The 6,000-nt window shown below is 42.6% G+C and overlaps 1 protein-coding gene across 1 annotated transcript in view; it reads right to left on the reverse strand.

The window, feature by feature from the left end:
* The window catches only part of NXT2 (nuclear transport factor 2 like export factor 2), a 54,807-nt gene extending 49,220 nt beyond the window's left edge, over window positions 1-5,587 (reverse strand). Inside the window, exons 1-2 of the mRNA XM_085060399.1 lie at window positions 4,650-5,587; window positions 2,721-2,803 (exon numbers count right to left, since the gene is read on the reverse strand). The gene's annotated coding sequence lies outside the window, so the exon portion shown is untranslated. The remainder of the gene's footprint in view (window positions 1-2,720; window positions 2,804-4,649) is intronic.
* Window positions 5,588-6,000: the final 413 nt, after the last annotated feature.

Here is a 6,000-nt window from a genome sequence, read left to right on the forward strand (position 1 = left end):
ACACACAATACTTCCCTCATTCCTTCACCACAATTACAGCCACTAAAAGGCCCCACAGTCATTCTGCTCTTCCCTCTCTAGCATTGTTCATCCATGTTTTGTCCATTATCCTTCTATCCATATCTCAAATTCCTCATGTCCCCGTTTGGGCACCAAAAAGGACCCCAATTTTGGGGAGGGAAGAGGAAATTATTCCCATGGCCTGGTGTTGCTACAGATTGCTACAAGACTATAAACCCTGTTGACACAGTGTATCAGCCCAGTCCTTTGCAGCAGTGACCAGCACGGTGCCTGCCCTGGCAGTCACTCCTCCAGCACCGGCTTAGTTCCAGTCAGAGCAGCGTCCCTCATCTTTGCCGGTGGCACCTGTAGCGGCATTGCCGCAAATTTGACTCCATCACCAGCCAATGACCAAACGGTGGGCAGTCCGCACCTAGCAGCAGACTCACTTTCTCCAAGCCACGTCAATCTTTCTCTGAACACAGTCCCAGATTTTTCTTACTCAAGCAGTGAGGATGGATTCTATAATTCATCAAACTTGAACATAAAGCTGAAAGTTCTCATTTATAAACTGTCTAGAGGGCATTTACTTCCACTAATAATTTTTCAAAATCAAAGAATTAAAGATATGCTAATTGATACAAAACACCTTTTGGTAGATACAATATCCTGCAAAGACAATAACAGGAAAGGCTCATTTGCACTCAGTTTGGAAAAAAAAATTCTTTTACGAAAACAGTTCTGTCTTCTCATTATCATGAATAGTTGAAAACTGATACTAATTATATAGTTTTCATTTCCAGTTACATAAATGGGTATCTTTAACTTCATTTCCACTCTGCTATTCTCCAAAGACAATTTGTGAAATTAGTGAATAAGAGTCTGATGGCTTTAGTAGTTTTCCTTTCTTAATGACCTGGACAAATGACCAAAACCTGTGTATCACAAAAGGGCACATTCATATCTCTTTCTCTAGCAGAGTTGCATTACATAAAGCTATATATCCCAAACAGCAACTATCCATTAGTAGGAAAACAAACAGGCAGAATAATCTTACTATTCATTCATGATTCAGTGAGGAAATGTTGTGCAAATGTGAGCGTATGCCTTTGAAAAACAGCATTCTGTGGTTCTTTTCACTGCGTGGTGACACCATCCCCAATTATACAAAACAGTAAAGAAACCAAGCGTCTTTCTGCAGACAATTATGTGATAGAATTAGATAGATGGTGAAAGGAGTATAATGGAACAAGTAAACAACCAAATCCTCATTTTCAGAGAGGTGCTGAGCACCTGCAGCTCCCTTGAAATTAAACAGGGAACTCTTTAATATGTCTGCCTTTAATCTTTGTGCCTGAAAATCTTAAATTCAAATCTATACATTTTCATAAGTGAGCATCATCATAATTGCTGTGAACGTTCCAGCATCTTATTTCAACACAGCAAGGAAGACCTGGATGAGAGAAATAAGACCCCATGTAGCTTCTGCCTGGAAATGCATGCATAGAGGACTCTCGGCACACAGTGGATTCTACACAGCCGTAGGTATGCAGGAAGCCTTCAGGTTGGCTTTGAAATGATTTTATATAGCCCTTGATACCAAATGGGTGAGGTTCTTTGTCATTAACAGATTTTATCTCTAAAAACACTCTTTTGAGAAAGGGAGGAATTCTTACTCCCTTTAAATGACCAAGGGATTGAAACAAGGTAGATGGAGAGATTTGCCCAAGGAAGTAGGGCAAGTCTGCTGCAAACTGAAGTGACAACTTAGAATTCCCTATCTGTACCTTAAACAGAGGGTGTTACTGTCCTCTGGATCTTGGTCAAGAAATGTCACAATAATTTAATTTTCTTATTCCACTGACATACAATGGATGGGGAAGTTTCCCCATTTGCAGAATAACCTGTGCTAAGTGGTTAATTTAAAAGCACTGTTCTATTTGATTTTGTGAGCTAACTTTGCTTCTATGACCTACTATGAGAGCAGAACTGCTAAGAAGTTAATGAGAGCAGGCTACTTCGGAGATGTGAACTTAAAATGAGGGAAGAGCTTGGGCCATAAATACACATTATGAACAATCACATTAATTTATTTTGCATAAATGCATAGAAATATATGATTAGTTAAAATACAACACATACAATTAAAAACCGTGAATCTTTAACGTACATTCTTTGGTTGCTAAATATTTCTGGGATATTTTTACTCTAAATTTCTATACAGGTAATTTCTCCAGTTCCTTTTCTTTTATGAACATGTCACAAGTAAGACAGAGCCAGGATTGTGTTTTACTGCTCAACAAAACTGATTTCCTTTCTGCTTTTTATCGAGTAATTCCTCCTGTAGATGTAACTGAGAATGAGCATAACATAGGCTGTTGTAACTAGAAGAAATGAGCAATAAATCATTCAACATCACATCCAAAACCATTTGCCTCTTATATCTTGACTAAATTAGTAATGTCACTCCTTGTGCAATTTCAGAGATACCTACAGGAACCCATTCCTTGTTCCTCAGTACTTCAGCCACAGTTGACATATTTGGCTCAACAATATGACTACCAATAGCTTAACTGCTTTATATTACAGACATTATAGCCACTTGTGGAAACTATAATGAAAGAAATAGTTTCAAATTTCTGGCCTTTTACAGTGCCTGCCTCATGCAGACACTTGGTTGGGTAGAAAGAGCAAATACATGAAACACAAAGCAAACATACCTCCAGCTCTGAGAACTACAGGTTCTTCAAGTCTGGTGAAGATCAAGAGACATGAAGAGGGGATCTTGATTTCTCTTTAGTTTCTGAAAGACAATGAGCCCACAGTTAAGGAAATATTTCATACACAGGCTATATTGGTTTCTGTAAGTTAAACTGAAGACTATAAAGCTGATACTATATAAAAAGTGGGGCACTGACTTTACTGAGTGAACTATGGCTATGTTCCAGACGAGCAGCCAGAGAAACGGTAAGACAGAAACCTACAACAGATTGTGAAAGTTATAATCATTTGTGACAAAAAAGATAGTAGAATTAGATCCAATCCCACAGCCAGACAATTATTTCAGTAATGGAAGAGTAACATACCCTAACACGTATGTTTAAATGTTTTATATAAGCTACAAAAATAAAACTCATCACTACAGGAAATCATTAATTTTGAGTCCATAACTGCACAAAAGACTCTAAACAATATTTATTCAAAGGGAGAGAAAACAAATAGTTGTTCTTCCTACTAATGAAAGCTGAGAAAGCATATGCAAATTATAGATTAGCTTGTACTTTCGGGAAGTATTTTTTAATAGCCACATAGAAAAACATGAACAAATTAAGTTTTCAGGAATGCTAAGCACTCTTTTTAAGCCAGAGAGAGCCCAGTGGAAAAATCCATTTCTATTAGTTTTGTTTTTGCAGGTCCCTGCAGGTCTGATCACATATGTCCACCACCCCAAAATTTTGCATGACTGAATTATGTGTATGCTGCTTTCTCAACTCCCTAGCAAAAAACATTGCAAGTGCAATGTAAGAGCAAAGGATTTTAAAAGAGACTAGAAAACAGTGATACATTTCTTCTTACAGAGACAGCTTATTCATAGTTACTGTCAAGCAAGCCCAGAGGTTGATGACTAAAAAAAAACATAAACAAAAAAGGGAACCCAAGCCCTTTCTTTGAAAAGGTTTCCTTTCTTCCTCCCACATATATCCTTCAGCAACTAGCCAGGATAAGCATGCAATGAACAAAGTTCACCTTGCTCTATACATTTAAAACCACTTTAAATTTTCATGTAAAAATATAGAATGAAACCCAAACAATTTATGGAAATCCCAGCCTCACCCAACTGATGGACCAGGTAGAAAAGAATGAAAAATAAAAGGAATTAATCCTCAAAAACAAGTTTAATTCTACCAAAGGCTATCAACAATATAACGCAATATAATTGTATAGTTAATGCACGACACCATTAACTAATGGCAAGTTTAGTTGTGTACTTCTGTGCCAACATGTCTGAATGACTTTAAAAACTAAATTTAATCTCAGTTTTCTAGTGTTTATAGTAGTTGGTTTTGGAATAATTACATTTCAAGTAGTTGCAACTTATTTACTATATTGCCATAACACTTAGGAGCTCTAATCATGTACAGGAATATACAGTGTTAGATGCTGTAAAAACATAAACCAAGAAGAGTGCAGCTTAACCACATAGTGAGCAGGCAGTGAACAGAGAGAGAATAGAGAAGTATGAAACAAAAACGAGATATTAACAATCAATATGGCAAGCACAAGATTTGGTGTGCCGGTTTCCAAACTGAGTTACTGGAGACATCAAAAAATATCTTTTCCCACACCTGAGAGACAGAATGAAAGAAAACATAGAGCTATTTATCCCAAAACAAAACAAGTGGGTGGTGGAAGTTGGTGTCAGGAATTGTTGAGAGTTGTCATCTCATAATGAATCATAGGTGAGGTAGTCCAAGAATGACCTTGAAAGTAAATCAAGACAGAAAGTAAAGAGAAGTGTGGTCAAAATTACTGGCTAGGGAAATGATCTTTGCAGTTGTATTACGGGAAAAGGATTATTTTTACACTTAGGATTATTTTACACTCGACATGACTGGTACACACAAAGTCCTAACTCAAATAAAACGTACCTTTGGCAGGGACACGTCTATTACGAATGAGAAGGCACCAGGGACAGCACCAGTGGCCAACACCCTGCCCTGCCCTGTGGGTGAAGTACCCCCACCCCAGAGCAGGGGAACACGGCTTGGGTTCTGGGTTGTCATGGACCGGCCGTGTGCTCTGCCCATCAACTTGGACAGTGTCCTTTGTGAGGACACCGGCGAGCTGGCAAAAGGAGGGATTAACTAGCAGAGGAAGAAAGTGTTGGGGAAGTGGGTAGAGCGCTGGAAGTGGCTCCACGCCCTCCAACATTGCCTCTGAAATGGTGGGGCAGCCGTATATATGAAAAATCCTGCGCTGGATTTTATCAATACAATTAATCTAGATGGAACAGAGATTTTTATGGCACACAAGTGCCCATTAACTGTGAAACAGAACGAATTTGTTCTTCTCTCATCGCAGTTTGATCTAAAACCTAGGAATTTTGTCAGTGGCCTGCTCAGATCCCACAGGCAGAGGATTGCACAGCAGCCACAGGAGTAAGGCGGATTGCCACCCCACCAAACCCCACTGCAACTGGCACCGGGCAATCCCGAACCCGTGACAAGGGCACAGTGACACAGCAGTGTATCGAAGATAAACAACCCACTGCACGTCAACAACACCGCGCTGCCGCTGCCAACGCAGCAAGCGGTGGTGAGGGGGCTGCAAGGGAGCTGTGACGGCTTCGGCGGTTGTGAGGGCTGTAAGGCGGTTGTGAGGGCTGGGGGGCTATGAGAGTTCTGAGGGAGCTTGTGAGGATGCTGAGGAGGCTGTGAGAAATTCTGTGGGGGCTGTGAGGGAGTGTGGAGGCTGTGAGAGAGCCTTTGGGGGCTGTGGGAGCTCTGGACGCCGAGAAGACCTGTGGGGTCTGTGAGGGCGAGTGAGGCGGAGCCGCGGGGTCTACAATGGCGCCCCGAAGGGGTCACGCGCGCCCCCACAGCCCCGCGCGCCGCCCGCCTTTGCACCCGGCCCCAACGGCCAGCCGCGCGCTGCCGGCTTGTTTACTTCCTCCGCGGCGCGCGCTCCACCCCCAACCCCTGCCGGCGCCCCGCCCACGCCCGCGCGCCCTCCCCGCCGGCCAATGGGAGCCGCCGCCAGCCTCGCGCGCAAGGGGCGGGCCCCGCCCAGAAGGAGCAGGGCGAACGCAAGCTCAGCCGGTAGTGCGCGTCAGACGGTACTTTGCGTTGATTGGTCACACAGCCTGCCCATCTCCTCAAGGCCCGCCTTCCCCTTTACTCTCGCCGCCGAATACACGGCGCTCCGCGGCCCTGCCTCCGCCGTCTGTGTGTGTGAGGCGCGGATTGGCTGTCGGGCCGGCCGCTCAACTCTCCTGCCAAT

Source organism: Lichenostomus cassidix, chromosome 4A (genome assembly GCF_008360975.1).
Source record: "Lichenostomus cassidix isolate B80296 chromosome 4A, HeHo_3.0, whole genome shotgun sequence".
Lineage (NCBI taxonomy): Eukaryota > Metazoa > Chordata > Aves > Passeriformes > Meliphagidae > Lichenostomus > Lichenostomus cassidix.